Below are 19,111 nucleotides of genomic sequence, written 5' to 3'. Positions count from 1 at the left end.
CCAGCTGAAGTTAAGTTTCCATCTCCCGAGAAGAACATCACGTAATCCCTTACCCCACTCCCTCCTCTCGGAAGGGAGCCTTAGCCAACAGGCACCAGAGTCAGAAGTTTTCTGGACCAATCCCTGCAGGACACAGTGTCCGCTGGCCTGTTTCTGAGTCACCTGCCAATCAACACCTGCCATGTCGCCAAAGCAACCCTTCTTAAGCTGAAGCTTGTAGGCTCAGGCTACTGCTGCTCCCCTCCTCTCCTTTTCTTCCCCTTCGGGCAGCCCCCCAATAAAATCTCTTGGTTGAATTTCCATCTCGGGTGAGTCACTTGCCTTTTACCTCGGATCCACAGAGATAGAAAGGAAGACCCATGAACAACAGAAAAAGACAAGCAGGAAAAGTGCCCCAAACAAATCAAGATACCACAATATTAGAATCCATGGCCAGCACAGCAGATGAAATGACCAAGAAGGAGTTCAGGATGTGCATCATTAAAATATTCTGTGGATTAAAGGATGATGTAAGAGAGCAAATACAGGCAGCAAAAGATCATTTCGACACTGAGCTACCTAAACAACTACAGGAAGCAAAAGATTACTTCAATAGTGAAATAGAGGTTCTAAAGAGGAAACAAACCGAAATCCTTGAAATGAAAGAAATAATAAACCAAATTAAAAGCTCAATTGAAAGCATCACCAACAGATTAGACCACTTGGAAGACAGGACCTCAGACAATAAAGACAAAATATATAATCTTGAAAAGAACATAGTCCACACAATAAAAAATGGTAAGAAACCATGAGCAGAACATTCAAGATATTTGGGATAGGATAAAAAGACCAAATTTAAGAGTTATTGGGAGAGAGGAAGGCATAGAGTTTCAAACCAAAGGAATGAACAATCTATTTAACAAAATAATATCAGAAAATTTTCCAAACATGAAAAACAAATTGGAAAACCAAATTCAAGAAGCTTACAGGACACCAAATGTACAAAATCACAACAGATCCTTAGGCCCATTATAATGAAAATGCCTAGCATACAGAATAAATAGAGAATATTAAAAGCCATGAGAGAAAGGAATCAGATTACATATGGGAAGAAACCAATTAGGTTATGTGCAGATTTTTCAACCCAGATCCCAAAAGCTAGAAGATCCTGGAACAGCATATATCAAGCTCTGAAAGACAATGGATGACAACCAAGAATTTTGTATCCAGCAAAATTAAGCTTTAGATTTGATGGTGAAATGAAAACCTTACTGAACAAACATACATGGGAGTACAAATCATGTCTCAATAATATTCCTAAATGCTAATGGCCTAAACTCACCAATCAAAAAACATAGGCTAGTTGATTGTATTAAACAACAACAACAAAAACAACAACAACAATGTGCTGCTTCCAAGAGACTCATCTCATAGGAAAATACATAACAAACTGAAGATAAAAGGTTGGGGAAAACCATACCACTCACATGGTCTGTGGAAGCAAGCAGGGGTTTCCATCCTCATATTAAATGAGGTATACTTCAAGCTAATTATAATCAAAAGAGAGTAAGAAGGACATTTAATACTGCTCAAGGGAACCATACACCAAAATACATAACAATTATAAATATATATTCCACAAACAATGGAGCGTTTATGTTCATCAAACAAACTCTTCTCAAGCTCAAGAGTCAAATTTACCACATCACAATAATTCTGAGTGACTTTAACACGCCTCTTTCGTCACTGGATAGATCTTACAAACAAAAGCTGAACAAAGAAACAACAGAAATTAATTATATAATCAATAACTTAGACTTAACTGACACATATAGAATAGTTCATCCTTCAATGAGTGAATACACTCTCTTCTCAGCAGCACGTGGATCCTTTTCTAAATCAGACCATATATTAAGTCACAAAGCAACTCTGAACAAATACAAAAAAGTAGAGTTACTACCCTGCATTCTATCAGATCACAATGGAATGAAATTAAAAATCAATAATAAAATAAAAAATAAAACTACTCCAACAACTAGACACTAAATAATATGCTACTGAGTGAATAATAGGTTGCAAAAGACATCAAAAAGGAGATTAACAAATTCTTAGAGATAAATGTGAACACTGATACAACACATTGAAATCTCTGGGACACTATGAAAGCAGTAGTAAGAGGAAAGTTTGTGGCATGGAGTTCATTCCTTAAAAGAAAAAGTCAACAAATAAATGACCTAATATTACATTTCAAAGCTCTAAAAAAAGAAGAACATATCAACACCCAAATTAGCAGAAGACAGAAATAATTAAAATCAGAGATGAAATCAATGAAATTGAAACAAAAGAAACAATTGAAAAAATTGACAAAGCAGAAAGTTGGTTCTTCAAAAAAATAAATAAAATTGACAGACCCTTAGCCATTCTAAAAGAGAAGGAGAGAGAAATCTCAACTCACTTACATATGTGATGAAAAAGGAAATATCACAACAGACACTACAGAAATACAGAAGATAATTAGAAATTATTTTGAAAACTTTTATTCTAATGAAATAGAGATTATCAAAGGCATCAACAAATACAGAGGCATATGAGTTGCCCAAATTGAATCAGCATAATATACATAATTTAAACAGATCAATTTCAAGCAAGGAAATAGAAGATGCCATCAGAAGCCTACCAACCAAGAAAAACCAAGGATCAGATGAATACACAGCTGAGACAAGATCTATAAAGAAGAACTAATACCTATATTCTATAAACTATTCCATGAAATAGAAAAAGAGGGAGAACTTCCAAGTTCACTTCCAGGCAAATACATCAAAGAAAAAAACTTTAGACCAATATCACTAATGAACATGGATGCAAAAATTCTCAATAAAATTCTGGCAAACACATATCAAAAAGATAATGCACCATGATCAAGTGAGGTTCATCCCAGGGATGCAAGCTTAGGTCAACATATGGAAATCAATAAATGTAATTCATCACGTCAATAGACTTAAAGATAAAAAGCATATGATCATTTCAAGTGATGCAGAAAAAGCATTTGACAAAATATAGCATGTACACATGTTCAAAATGCTACAAAAAATAGGGATAACAGGAATATATCTCAACATTGTAAAAGCTCTATGCTAGGCCCTAGGCTAATATCATTCTAAATGAAGAAAAATTGAAAGCATTCCCTCTAAAGACAGGAACAAGACAGGGATTCCACCTTTCACCACTTCTATTTAACATAGTTGTTGAAACACTGGCCAGAGCAATTAAACAGATAAAAGAAATTAAAGGGATACAAATAGGAAAAGAAGAACTCAAATTATCACTATTTGGTGACATAATGCTATGCCTGGATGTTCCAAAAAAGAAAAAATTCACCAGAAAACTTCTATAACTAGTAAAAGAATTCATCAAAGTAGCAAGATACAAAATCAACACCTATAGATCAAAGGCATTTCCGTATATCCGTGGTAAATCCTCTGAAAGGGAAATGAGGAAAACTACCCCATTTAAAATAGCCTCAAAATAAAAATACTTTGGAATCAACCTAATGAAAGAGGTGAAAGATCTATACAATGAAAACTACAGAACACTAAAGAAAGAAACTAAAGAAGATCTTGGAAGATGGAAAGATCTGCCTTGTTCTTGGATAGGCAGAATTAACACTGTCAAAATGACCATACTACCAAAACCACTGTACAGATTTAATGAAATTCCAATCAAAATCTCAATTACATTCCTCATAGAAATAGAAAAAGCAGTCATGAAATTCATCTGAGAAAAAAAGAGACCCAGAATGGCTAAAGTAATCCTTAACAAGGAGAGTGAAGCAGGTGGCATCACTATACCAGAATGTAAACTATACTACAGAGCAAAAGTAACAAAAGCAGCATGGTATTGGCACCAAAATAGACTGGAAGAACAATGATACAGAGACTAATCCACACAATTACAATTATATTAGACAAAGTCACCAAAAACATACATTTGAGAAAAGACAACCTCTTCAACAAATGGTGCTCTGAAAACTGGACATCCGTATGCAACAAAATGAAATTAAACCCCTATCTCTCACCATACACAAAACTCAACTCAAAGTGGATCAAAGACCTAGGAATAAAACCAGAGACACTGAGCCTAATAGAAGAAACAATAGGCCCAAATCTCTATCATGTTGGATTATATCCCAACTTCCTAAATAAGGCTCCTATAGCACAAGAACTAAAATCAAGAATCAATAAATGAGATGAATTAAAACTAAAAAGCTTCTTCTCAGCAAAAGAAACAATCAGTGAGGTGAATAGAAAGCCTACATCTTGGGAACAAATTTTTACTAATCACACATCAGATACAGCACTAATCCTTAGGGTATACAAAGAACTCAAAAAGCTAAACACCAAGGGGCTCAGTGGTAGAGTGCTCATTTAGTACATGCGAGGTCCTGGGTGTCAATCTTCAGCACCACATATAAATAAATGAATTAAATAACAATATTGTGTCCAACTACAACTAAAAAATAAATATTAAAAAAATAAAAGAAGCTAAGCACAAAAAACAAATAGCCCAATCAATAAATGGGCCAAGGAATTGACCAGATACTTCTCAGAATATGATATACAATCAATCAACAAATATATGAAAAAAATGTTCAACATCTCTAGCAATTAGAGAAATGTAAATCAAAACTACTCAAAACTCATCTCACTATAGCCAGAATGGCAGCTATTGATACCAACAACAATAAGTGTTGGCGAGGATGTTGGGGAAAAGGCACACTCATGCATTGCTGGTGGGACTACAAATTGGTGCAGCCAATATGGAAAGCAGTATGGAGAATACTTGGAAAGCTGGGAATGGAACCACCATTTGACCCAGCTGTCTACTCCTCAGTCTGTATCCAAAGGACTTAAAAATAGCATACTGCAGGGACACAGTCACATCAATGTTCGTAGCAGTACAATTCACAGTAGCTAAACTGTGGAACCAACCTAGATACCCTTCAGTAGATGAATGGATAAAGAAAATGTGGTATATATACACAATGGAATATTACTCAGCATTAAAAGAGAATAAAATCATGGCATTTTTAAGGTAAATGAATGGAGTTAGAGAATATAATGCTAAGTGAAATAAGCCAAACCCCCAAAACCAAATGTGAATGTTTTCTCTGATATGAGGATGCTAATCCATAATGGGGATGGGGCAGGAACATGGGAGGATTAGACGAACTCCAAATAGGGCAAAGGGGTGGGAGGGGAAGTGAGGGGGAACTGGGTAAAAAAGATGGTGGAATGAGATGGATATCATTACCCTAAGTACCTGTATGAAGACATGAATGGTGTGAACATACTTTATAGACAACCAGAGATATGAAAAATTGTGCTCTATATGTGTAGTATGAATGGTAATACATTTTGCTGTCATATATAACAAATTAGAATAAAAAATAAATTGAAAAAAAAAGAAAATCCCAATGGAACCATATCCTTGCCAATGTTTCTTATTACCAATATTTTCATTTTTATTTTTATAATTCAAGTGATGTAAAATAGTGCCTTATAAGGTTTTTTCATTTTTTAATTTACAATAAAATTGTATATATTTATTGCACTACAACTAATGTTTTGAAGTATTATGCTTGTGATTTGATTAAATGTAACTAACATGCATTATCTTAGATAGTTTGATGTGAGTTACTTTGATGATTAATAATGTTGAACATCTTTTAATGAGCTTCTTAATAACCTACACAATTTATTTTATGAAGTGAATACTCCTTTCTCTGATTTTTTTCAAAAAGTATAGTCATTAGCTTTATAGATTACACATACAATTACTTTTAAATATAAATGTTTAGCAAATGTTTTCCCATATTATATCTTGCTTATTTTTTCCTGAGATATTTTAAAAAGTAGACTTGCAGTTTATTAAATCCAATTGATCGATGTTTTCTCTTATAGTTCTGCTTTTTTTATGTCCTTTCAAGAAATCTTTACTTAACCAAAGTCACAAAGATATCATCCCATATGAGTCCTAGCAAATTTAATTTTGAATTATAGTTTTAACTGACTTATAAAATTATAAAATTATAGTTTTTCCATTAATTTCTGTATAAGGTTAAGGCTTGAGGTAATTTTTATTTTCCAAATTATCTCTTCTTCCATAAATTTACTGATCCAAATAAATTCTGAATTTACTAGTCAGCTTCTATATCAATAACAAAAAAAATCTATTTGAGATCAGGATCAGGATTCAATATATAGATTAATTTGGGAACAATGGCCATCTTAAATATATCTTCTAATACATGATCATGATATATTGTATGCATTTTTATGATCATGTAATTAAATTTTTTTCTAATGTTATTTCCCTATGAATAGTCTTAGAAATGAATAATATTATTTCCAGATATTAGGGAATATTCTAGTTTTTTATTGCTGATTTAATATTCTTGTCAGAGAGTTTGTTTTATTGGCCAATATATGGTCTATTCTGATAAGCATTCCATGTGTGCTTGAAATGAACACATATTCTATAGGTATTATAGATATTATAATTTTAATTAAATGAAACTGGCTTATACTTCTTATCAGATATTTACTCAATTTTTCTTATGTGTTTTATCAAATACTGAGAAAATCATCTTTAAATCCTCAAGTACAATGCTTAATATGTCTATTTCTTTTTCTCTTTTGGCAGTATGTCAGTTTTCATTACACATATAGAGGTTATATATTTCTTACATTTACATCTAAGAGAGGTAGGTCAACTTGGAGAATTTTTACTTAGGGTATAAAATGCCCTTCTTTCTATTTCATAGCATTTTTGTCTGAAGGCCTACACTGAGTGATATTTAAATAGCATATTATCTTCTTGTGTTTAATATTTACATGGTATAACTTTTCTTTCTTCCCTTCCAGTTCTTCATTTAAAGTAATACTCTAAAACATGTTGCATAGTTATGTTTTATGTTGCTGTCTGAAAACCCCTGGCTTAAAATTGGAATGTTTATTCTACGTATATTCAATGGAATTATTGTTTTAACAGGGCATACAGGTCACTAAAGTCCTGTTTTGTTTTTCTTCAATCCTTTATTTGCTATTCTTCTGATTGAACTAATGATTAGGTAATTATACAAACTCTGTTATATGATTAGATATGGCATTTTGAGTTATATTCAAGTTAAATTATCATTTTTTGAAAACTTTACTCCAGTTTGCTATTAAGCTTATCATAAACTTCACACTTCATTTTCTTGCATTTTATAATTTCTAGTCCTCTATTTAGGTTTGCTATGTGTTTACTCATTGAGATCATGTTTTCCATTATCTTTAAACATGTTTATGATACTCTTTAAAAATTTATCTGCTTAGTCTAACATCTGGGTCATCTTTCTTTTTCCTACATTTTTCCCCCTTGGCTATAAATCAAAATTTCCTGCTTGTTTGGAGGCTTGGTGTGATTTAAATGATAGTGTGGACATCATAATTGAAATATTATGTAGGATTAATTTTGATATCTTTCTTGCAGAGTGTTATTTTTTTCCTAGACAACTAATGACCAATCTAATTAAACAAGTATGGACTTAGTTTTATGTTGAGGTATGGTAAATTTGTAAAAATTCAAGATTTACTAAGTTCCTCTAACTTGTCGGGATTCAAACTCCAAGTCCTTACTACTCCATATTTCTTGTGGTTGTTTTAATGTTTATGGTGGTTCTAAATCTGGCTTTATTATAGGGCATGGGCCTCATCTACTGTCTTTGTCTTTCTGACATGTCAATTAAATGCCCCATGTTTTAACTAGTTCTCTCCACTCTACCTTTGCTGGAACTCAAATATCTAATATTGTTGATGGAATTCTATTTATTTTGTTCTCCTCTCAACCCAAGAGCAGTTGAAAACTTTATGAGATCTTCTCTGGAAAATTCACAATCCCATCCTTAGCTAAGTCTTTGGAGGGGCTGTGCCTTCTATTCTCCTCCATCCTCATTACTTAACTCTTCTCTAGTGATTGCAGATTCCATCTGCTTTAGTTGTCAAGATTCTGATTTTTCCCTTCTCAGCTCAGAATGACAATCATTCTTTTTCTGAATTTGTCTTTCTATACAATTAGTGAATAGTCCCCAGACTGAGAGCTATGTGAATGTAGGGCATTTGAGCCCCTTTGCTCGGAGATTGCAGTTTTGAGTGTCTGTTGTCTTGTGCTTAAAAATAGTTGTCTCATATGAAAATCTGCAACTAGGAAGGATATGCTCAGTTCTTAGGTTGAACAATATTAGAGTTTATATGATTCTAAAATGATCAAATGCTTCCACTTCCACATATATCCACATAAACAAATAATCGACAATGAATTAGTATATAGAATTTTTTTTGAAGATTTCCTTTCATTAGTTGGAAAAAGAACACACACACAAAAAGAGCAAAATGTTATAAAAGAGTGATTCACATGAGAGTAAATAGTCAACACTAGAAAATAAATTAATTAATTAAACACAACTATTTTTATTAACAATGAGGGAAATGCAAATTTTTCAAAAGGACTGTGGGCAAAGAAAGTGTCCTAATCCTGATCGAGTGTCAGCCACACAGATTTTCTGTGCTAACAGAGCAGAAGCATTATTTTGAGCACTATCACATCATCACTTTCAGTTAAATTGACCTGCAGGTTCTATCTGTGGCAGAAAAAAAAGAGAGAGAAATGAAAGATTGTGTATCTCTGCTCATGCCACTGTGAGAAAAGGCAGCAATAATCAGTGAGCAGTACATTTGGAATGGGATTTTACCTCTTAATTCTCCAAGTTTATAAAACAGAACATCTCAATACTGTAGAAGTCTTGGCACGACATCGTATTTTTTTTTTTTTTGGAAGGGGGGACACATTTTGCAGAACTATTCTAACGACAAAGGATGTACAATATTTTATGATTACAATCTAGATAATTCAATTTATTTTACCTTTAAGGTATAAGAATTTCATGAATATTACATAAAGTATTTTTTAAAATTATAAATCCTACAGATATTATTCTGTGTGATAGTTTGGATCTTGAGCATCCTCCAAAGATCCATATGTTAAAGTCTTCATCCCCAGGGTGGTTCTATTGGGAAGTGGTAGAACCTTCAGGATATGAAGCCTTGTGGGACCTAAAAACCCTTAGGTCTTTTGGCATGTGCCTTTGAAGAGGATTATGGACACTAGTTCTTTCCTTTTTCTTTTTCTTTCTTCCTGGACACAATGTAACAGTTTGTTGCTCCACATGCTCCTAGCCATTGCCATCCCACACCCCTACCAGAGGCTTAAAAGCAGTGAGTCTCCCTCCTCATGTACTAGACACTTTAAAATTTTGATCAAAATAAACATTTTTACTTTTATCATTAATTATCTCAGGTATTTTGCTATAGTGGTAGAAAGCTGCTTTCCACTTTCTGATGTTGTCAAGTATGATATTTATATTTACTCTGGTTACAAAGAATAAATGAACCAGATTTCTTCATGTCAATGCTTTCTACTTGTATAATTGGACTGTATTCTTAGACATCTTTCTTTAAACTTAGGCTCTGCAAAATTTTCCTCTAAAAGGATTAACAATAAATACTTTAGGCTTTTGGAGCCAGACAGCTTATGTTGTAACTGTCCAATATTTGTGTTAGTATGAAAGCAGCCCTCAGTGAAACCTAAGTAAAAGGGCATGCTTGTGTGCTAATGAATTTATAGAAACAGGGAGCAGTAAACTAAGTAGAGTGTGTATTATTATCTTCATTTCATGAGGAGATAAAATTTCAGTTTAAGTGGCTTAAACTTGTCTAGCTTAAAAATAAGAGCTATTCCTTTAATCCATATGTTAGCATATGTCTTACATCCTAAATTCTATCTGATATATTATTCAAAAGTGTGATCAAGATTCATATCCCCATGAATTCATTCTCTTTCCTAACTACCATTTCTTCACTTATTCTTCATAACTTTCAAACTTATAATTCCTTTTACACTTGAAACAATTGGAAATTGGGTATTTTAAACAATACATTACACACATCATCATTTTGTGCATCTCACTGCATTTAGCTTGCCACATTAAGATAACATAATAATGGAGATATGCATGGGTTACAGGTCCAATCAGCAAGCATCTACTAAATATCGGGTCTCATAGGGGCCATGTTCAGAGATGTAGGAGAATCACAGAGTATCCAATCATGCCCTGCCTTAATAGATTATGCATTAATAACAAGGCAACCCATAAACACAAATAATGATAATGAAGGCAAAATGAAGAGAATTATGGACAAGGTCCTGTGAAGTAACAAGTGGAGAGAAATTACTTTCTTCTGAGATAACTTTTTAAATGCTTTATCATATAAGGAAGTGACTCTTAATCTGGGTCAAATTGTCTTGTGACAAATAGAGAATAAAGTGGAGATGATATTCCAGGTTATGCAAAAGAGGGAAAGCAAAGTATGGAAGTAAGAAGTTAGTAACAGTTTCTGATTTAGGTGGGATATCATGTGCACAAAACTTGGGAATCCTTGGATAACATGCTAATGATAGCAAAGTCAGCTATCTTGTCTTGAAAAGAATTCGGGTCAGGGAAAGTATTTGAACAAAGAAATAACAAATTCAGAAGTTCCATTGATGAAGTACTTCATAATAATAATATTATAATAATAATATAAAACAGAGACAAAATGGATATGAGAGATGAAAATGAGATAAAAGTCATGCAAATGTCCAAGCAATGGCTTTTGAAGACCTATGGTAATTTCGTCCTCATGGATATGGAGGAGTTGTAATGGATAAGGGAGATGTCAAAAGTAAAATCGAAAGACCTTGGAAGTAAATTAGATATGAAAGACAAAAAGAAATCATTCACTCATTTAATCCTGTAAACATCCCCTGGACATTTTCTGTCTATGTCATGCTGGACAATGACCAAAGGGACAGACACATTGACATCTACAGGAAACACACTCTTAAACCAAGCACTAAAGTAGGGAATGATCATTAAAATGTTGGACACAAGAGTACAACAAAAGTCATCTGATGTGATCCAACAGGGAGATAATCCATCCTGTGGGTTTGATTTAAGCCACCACACAAACAAGGTTGTCACTAAGACAGAAAGCATCCAGAACAGGGAAACAGTTTTGGAAGAGACATTGAGTAGTTTGGTTTATGTCGTTTAAAGTGTCAATAGATCAAATATGGAAAGTTACCTAAAAATGTCACATAATTGATTCTTGTAACTGGGAACATTTCTTCCCAAATCAATCATATTAGTCACTATTTTAGGGCAAGAAATTTCAACAGTGACATAAGTTCATATGCATCTAAACTGTAATAAGTATCATCATTAAAAAAACATGTTTTTCAAAGTATCTTCTTATACCAAAATGTTTTCATTATTAAAAGATGAAAAAAATATTGATCTAATATCTTAAATGCAACAAACGTTATGACATTATCTGGTTGTTTTTTTACTAGCAATGTTATTGGCTTTCAAAGGCAGGGAAAACAAAAACACTACACATTATGCCTATTAGTCCTCAGAGGCTATCACTGGAAGGAGACTTAAAAGTCTCAGAAGGAGAGAAGCTGTATTAAGTGCTTAGCTCTTGCTTGCAGTGTGTGCTAATCCTTTTTACCCAAGATACCTTCAAACTTAAGTTAAAATCCCACTCCATTAGAGCCAACACACTCTAGATAAACAGGTTTCAAGGCACAGAAACAAAATCCAAAATTTTTAGAGTTAACAGTAAAGTATGTGCTTAGGTTAAAAAAAATGTTATTCTAAAATAAAAACGAAATAACTAGGCCTTTGGTAAAATAAAAGCAGAATAATTGACAATTATGATGACTCCCCCCAAAATACTAATACTGTGAAAATATTCTATAAATAAGTAACTGAAGAATGTAATTAATACATTCTCTAAAAACAATTAATTATGCAAATTGTGCTTTAAACTGTAAAGTTTTAAATGACATGATTTTTCTATATTTGCTACATGACTAAAATGAAAACTTATGTTTCACTCTAAATTATTTCTAAATCTAGTTCCCTTTATCCCAGCAAGCCATTAGTTTATATGACCAATGGACTTAGACATCCAAAATATGAAAGAATGAACAAAATATAGCAAGCAATAAGCTTTCATCATACAGAATCCACACAAGTTCAGAAAACAAATTCACCACCTCTGTTAATTTAGATGAGGATCCTTGGTATATTTTTTCTGCCGATTGATTTCAAAAAGGAAAGACATATCCTCTAAAGACCTACCAAACTTCATCTCCATATGCTAGTCTCACAGTTCTACGGGTTTATACATCACTATCTGTAGAAATCACCTCCCTCAGGCTGGGGTTGTAGCTCAAGGGTAGAGTGCTTGCCTGGCACATGTGAGGCACTGGGTTGGATCCTTAGCACTACATAAAAATAAAATGAAAATATTGTGTTCATATACAACTAAAAATAAATAATTAAAAAAATCACCTCCCTATCTCCTCCATTAACTCAGACCAATCAAAAATTTTGAAATGTGATTTAAAATTCTCCCTAAGATATTCCTGATGCACTGCTTTATTTTGTACTTATTTTCTCTGCCAATTTAAAGTGTAGCATCTTCAAAAAGTCATAAAAAAGGAACAGCCTTCCTTTTTGATTTGTATTACATATGCCTATTAATACCTTTCAAGGTCATCCATTCCTAACCAAATTAATAAACAAATTGATTATCATTTGTAAGCATAATTCTAGGAATTAATATTAAACAGAGATTCACACTTGAAAAGCTTCCAGGGCTTATTCATTCCCCAGTTATTAACCTAATAATCAATCACGTGTACCAAGCATTTTGTACACAGAGTATGTACCTTAATTATACATAGATGTACATAGATGTAAAACACAAAATATATGATAAGTGAAGATAGCATGATATCCTGAATTAGATTCTGTTTAGGAAAAGGAAATTGGTGGAAGAACCCGTGAAGACTTATAGACTAGTTAATGGTATTGGGTCATTGTGAATATTCTGGTTGAAATCAGTGATGGGAGTTATTCGAGATCAATGTCAGGTAAGGTGAGTGAATGGTATCTAGGACTTTTCTGTACTATTTTTGCAGTCTTTTATAAATCTAGAATTATTTCAGAATGAAAATTTCTTAAAAGTAGTGTAAAAGATATTATGAGTTAGACATAGAAATGTCTGCATTATGATATATTTAAGCATTATTCCCCTTCAAGAAAGGTCTAAGTGAATAGAGGAAAGGAACCAAGGCATGGGATAGAGCATGGAGGGGTGAGTGCTGAGGAGGGATATTGGCCAGATTATATTGTTATATTGTATATGAATATGTAACAAAAAAATCCCACCATTATATTCAACTACAAAACCCCAATAAGAAAAGTGGAAAAATTAAAAAAGAAAGAAAGAAAGAAAGAAAGAAAGAAAGAAAGAAAGAAAGAAAGAAAGAAAGATCTAAGCGCTCAACAATAGGGAATATGGTTAGCAGACAATCCCTATCTATCAGCTGTCAGCTCCTTTAGGATGTGCCCCAAGCATATAATCACCTCCCCTAAGCCTATATCTTCTTACCACAGCCATGTATGGTGACTGAAAAAAGCAAGATGTAAAGGCCTGGCCAATTTGTTTCAATGGAGTACCCTTTAATAAGCAATACTCTTTCCCCAATCCCCTTCAAAAACCTTCCATAGTTCAAACGTGTTCCCCAAACAAGCATTCGTCGGAAACTGAATGCCCAATGCAACAGTGTTGGGAGTGGGACTTAATGAGGAGTGAATAGGTTACAAGGGCAGAGTGAAGGAGTTAATGCCACTATCAGGGAAGTGGGTTTGTTATAGCAGGTGTGTTAGTTATTGCAAGAGTGGATTTCTTATAAAAAGATGGACTGGGCCTCCTCTTGATCAGACCCTTTCATCCTCTCTTTTCCTTATTTCCATGAAATGATGCAGCAAGAAGACCCTTGCCATATGCTGCCCCTCTATCTTTGACTTCCCAGCATCCAGAAATATAACATATAAACTTCTGTCTTTTATGAATTATTCTGTCAGATATTCTACAGTGGCAGCACAAAATGGCCTAAGATTAAAGTTTTATTTATTTTTTGTACTAACGTTTTTGACCCATTGTTATTTCCTCTCCTTCCTTTTCCAGAGGGGTGAGGGGTGAGTGCTGAGGAGGGTATTTATTTTCCAGGCATTATTCCCTAAAATCATGGGGAACCCCAACCATATCTCAGGATCTTTTTCTGGAGAACCAAAACAATGTTATGTGAGAGGATGCTGAGCACACAGAAGACAGATCAACTGCAACATGGCCATTTATGCTGTAAAGCAATGTATGCATCACTAATAAAGCACCATGCTGTGCAAGACTGCAACATAAAATCCACAGGGCTTATGGGGAAAACATGACACTCAAAATATAGTGTGTCAGTGACACATTTAAAAAAAAGTGACACATTTTTTATAAAGATAGGAATCTGAATATATTCTACTGTAATATATATGGTAATGTGTTCTATCATAATTACTATGTATATTTGGAATATATAATATTATATATATTACAATAAATATGGCACCTTTAAAGACTTGAAGTTTATGGAAATAATTTATTAGTTAGTTAGGAGGCAAAAATAGGAGGCAAAAAATCGAACAAGTTTCAGCTTGATAATTAGTGTGAAATGGTCAATGAGGGCCATCTGCAAAACATGGGAAGTTATACAAGGCAGCTAATAGATATTTCAGATGTAAATTTTTGCATTCATCCAGAAATCACACAAAAGGAAAAGACAAAATTCATGTTATGCTCAAATTGCTCCCTAACACATCAATCATGTTGGAAAAAATTTGTATTTCTAAACAAATGTTATAGGAAAACTAACTGTATAAGACAAGCACTCTTCAAACAGTATTTGATATTTGGCAAGTGAAAAGTACACAGGGAAAATGACACAGCTTTCCTGAAGAGGGAAAACTTAAACTGCATAATATGTGGAGACCCCCAAACCATGTCACTCGTGACAATACAATACACTGGCTAATAATTTATAGCTATTAGATGGATCATGTCAGTTAGTAGTAGGTGAATGGGTTAAACATGATGTGTGAAATTCAACTGCACACAAAATTAGCATATTTAATTTACTAATAATGACTAATTGAAAAGGAAAACACAACTATGCAAATATTATCCTTGAAAAAAATTTAAATGTAGGGATCTAACAACTATGCCAGCTTTTTTTCTATTGGTTATATTAGACAAATTTTACTTAATAGTTACACAGGTAACAGTGTTGGTTCATTTGTTCAAAATTTATTGAGTGTCAAATTCTGGCCTCACATTCATTCTGGGAAGAAAGCATTAAGCAATATAAAATAGATGCTGTTTTCCTGTAGTTTAAAATTTAAAGAGAAGAAATAGAGAAAAATGAATGAATTTCATTTTGTAAGATAGTGAAAGTACTATAGAAAAACAATAGTAATGATTTAAGGTAAGGACATAGAAAGTGATGAGGATAACAGGGAGCTCTCCAAGGGCCTCTGATGAATTTTAAATATTGTTGCTCAGTAAGAGAGAGCATTTTTTTTCACCTATCTGACTAAGAGCAGAGTGTACATGTTCATTTTTAGTGGACAACTTCAGTTGGAGTTGCTTGACATCAAGACATCATTCTTAGCCTGGTAAGTTCTCGAAAGTGTTAGGAGGCAAAAACTAAACTACTTCCAACTCAGGCTGCTCAAGAGGAATAATTAAAGTCGTTTCCCATTCTAGCACACAAAATGTGGACACAGCTGACCAGAGATTACCAATAAGGTGCTCATCTCTGGAGGAAAAAACACAAAGATGCTGAGCCAGTTAGAATTTCCTTCATAAAGCTAAAAAGAAATGAAGTTTCCAGTGACATGAAACTTCAAGCAGTCTGTTTTAATATTCACCAGTGAACTGATAGGATGACATGTGATCTGAAATGTGTGTGTGTGTGTGTGTGTGTGTGTGTGTGTGTGTGTGTGTGTGTGATTCTGTCATTGTGTCTAAAAAGTGAAGATTCTTATTTACCTCCCCAAAGTTACATGGGTTACTCTTCTGTATGGATTTTTTTTTATTAAAATACAAACACTTTAATAACTTATGTAAAGAAACCACATGAATTTAACAATTGCTGATTGGGAAAATTTATTATCATTTTGTCTTATTTTTTAATAGCATGTGCTTGTTTATTTCCTTCTATCTCTTCAAAGTAGTCTCCAAAATTTTATTTTTCTACATGTCTCTCAGGTAGCGATTATATGCTAACCTGCAAGCACACAATTTATGCCACATTGTTGCCATGAAGCAATTTATTATCTTTTTAAGATACCTCTTAATTTTGTTTATACCTATGAAACAAAAGAGCAATCAGAATTTCTTCAGTTTAAGTCCTGCCTTAATCTGGAGGCAAATTAATACATGTGGCTCCAACAACTGACCTATCTTCTAAAGCCCGAGCTTCACATTTGAATCACCTAAAAGCTTTATCAAAATACTACTAAGTAAATCTTATCCCAGACAATTAAATGAAAATCTCTTGGTATGTGGCCTCAATGGCAGTTTTTTTTTTTAATTCCCCAAGTGATTACAATATGCAGACAAGTCTAAGAATAATCGCTCTTGTAAATAATCACAGTATCTGAGGCTGGAAGGCAATTTTCAGGGGTGCTCACCAAAGGTTGAATTAGCATGTGAGAATTAGTCCTAGACACTTTTAAGGACCCTGATCCCTAAGGCACCTCTGAATGAGAATTTCCAGTGTGGAATATTCCATGTGAATCTTCCTCATGTTGGAATTTTAGGGACAACAGCTCCGTAGGTTTTCTAAGCTAACTTCTAACCCAGGAGTTTACCTCAAGTTACATCCTCTTCTTGGTTGACCCTATTACAATTTCTACAATGTCCTTTTCTGCTAGATACAGAGCTTCTTTTAAAAACAAGAGTGTGTCTTAATGAAATGTGTCTGCTACTAGAAGTCACAAGACCTGAGTTTGGGGTCACTGCTGCATAATGTACTAGTTGTACTATTTTGGACAAATTACCTTCTATTTCTCATTTGTGTAAAGTTTAACAGGATTATAATGATCAGACAAGTGAATAGAATAATTCTTAAACCTGGCTGGTACTCAAAGTTTTCTGTAAAATGTTAAAAAAAATGGAGATTCTTTGTCCAGTTTTGGAAATTCTCTTCCTTTATGTCTGGAGTGTGCAGTTGGACATGAGTAATTTGTATTCTAAAGAGTTGTAAGTAGGCTAAATATTAGGCAAGTGGTGCTGATTTGAGGCTCATGGCAGTGAGCGAGATCTGCTATCAGCACCAGGGATGCTGATGTTCCAGTCAGGGAAACTCCCCTGAGCTCCCCAGAGCACTCACATCTCAGCAGACACTTTTCTGGAAGAACCCTGACTAATACAGTTGGTCACTCTAATGTGAGGTCATGCTTTATAATAAGTCATTTGCATCTACATCTTTGTCTATTATGACCCATTCCTTCAATGACATGAATGCAAGGTGTCGTTCTCATTATAAACACTGTTCTTTTCCCATTTATTGATTGGGTTATTTGTTTTATTGGTGTTAAGTATTTTGAGTTCTTTTTATATCCTGGAGATAAATGCTCTATCTTTGGTACAGGTGGCAAAGATTTTCTCCCATTCTGTAGGCTCTCTCTTCGAATTCTTGATTGTTTCCTTTGCTGTGAACAAGCTTCTTACTTTGATACCATCCCATTTATTGATTCTTGATTTTACTTCTTGCACTTTAGGAGTCTCATTGATGAAGTTGGTTCCTAAGCCAATATGATGAAGAGTTAAGCCTATATTTTTTTCCAGTAGGTACAGGATCTCTGATCTGATGCCTAGGTCCTTGATACATTTTGAGTTGATTTTTGTGCATGGCAAGAGATGGGGGTTAAATTTTATTCAATTGCACAAGGATTTCCAGTTTTCCCAGAACTTTTGTTGAAGAGGCTATCTTTTCTCCAATGTATGTTTATGATATCTTTGTCTAGGATAAGATAACTGTATTTAGTGGGTTTGTCTTGGTGTCTTCTGTTCTGTACCATTGTTTTTCATGTAGGTTTTGGTGCCAATACCATGCCAGTTTCGTTACTATAACCCTGTAGGATAATTTAGAGTCAGTATTGTGATACTTGCTGCTTCACTTTTCTTGCTTAGGATTGTTTTGGCTATTCTGGACTTCTTGATTTTCCAAATGAATGTCATTACATTTTTTGTTATTGCTATGAAAAATGTCATTGGAATTGTAATAAGAATTGCATTAAATGTGCATAGCACTTTTGGTAGTAAGACCATTTTGACTACACTGAGATTCTATCTAACTCCAATCATAATAGTAATTGTCAAGAATACAAGTAACAATAAATGCTGGAGAGGATGTGGGGGAAAAGGTTCATTCATACATTGTTGCTGGAATTGCAAATTGGTGCGACCATTATGAAAAGCAGTATGGAGATTCCTCAGAACACTTGGAATGGAACCATCATTTGACCCAGTTATCTCACTCCTTGGTTTATACCCCAAAGACTTAAAATCAGCATACTACTGTGACACAGCCACATCAATATTTATGCAGCTCAATTCTCAATAGCTAAACTATGAAACCAATCTAGATGTCCTTCAGCAGAAGAATGGATTAAGAAAATATGGTATATATACAAATTGGTATATATACAAACTCAGCCATAAATAAGAATAAAATTATGACTTTTATAGGTACATGAATGGAACACCAGATTATCATACTAAGTTAAACAATTCAATTGCACAAAACAAAACAAAAAGGTCAAAAAACAACAACAAAAAAAAACCCTGAATGTTCTCTCTGGTATTTGTATGCTGATATTTAGTAAGGCAGGAGGGAGGTGAGAGGGGTAGAAGTTCATTGGATTAGACAAAAGGGAATGAAGGGAAAGGACAGGGAGTGGGAATAGGAAAGACAGTAGAATTAATTGGACATAACTTTCCTTTGTTCATATATGAATACACCACCAGTGCAACTTCACATCATGCATAACCACAAGAATGGGATTCTAATTAGAGTAAGTTAT

Source organism: Urocitellus parryii, chromosome 5 (genome assembly GCF_045843805.1).
Source record: "Urocitellus parryii isolate mUroPar1 chromosome 5, mUroPar1.hap1, whole genome shotgun sequence".
NCBI lineage: Eukaryota > Metazoa > Chordata > Mammalia > Rodentia > Sciuridae > Urocitellus > Urocitellus parryii.
This window is presented reverse-complemented; position numbering follows the sequence as displayed.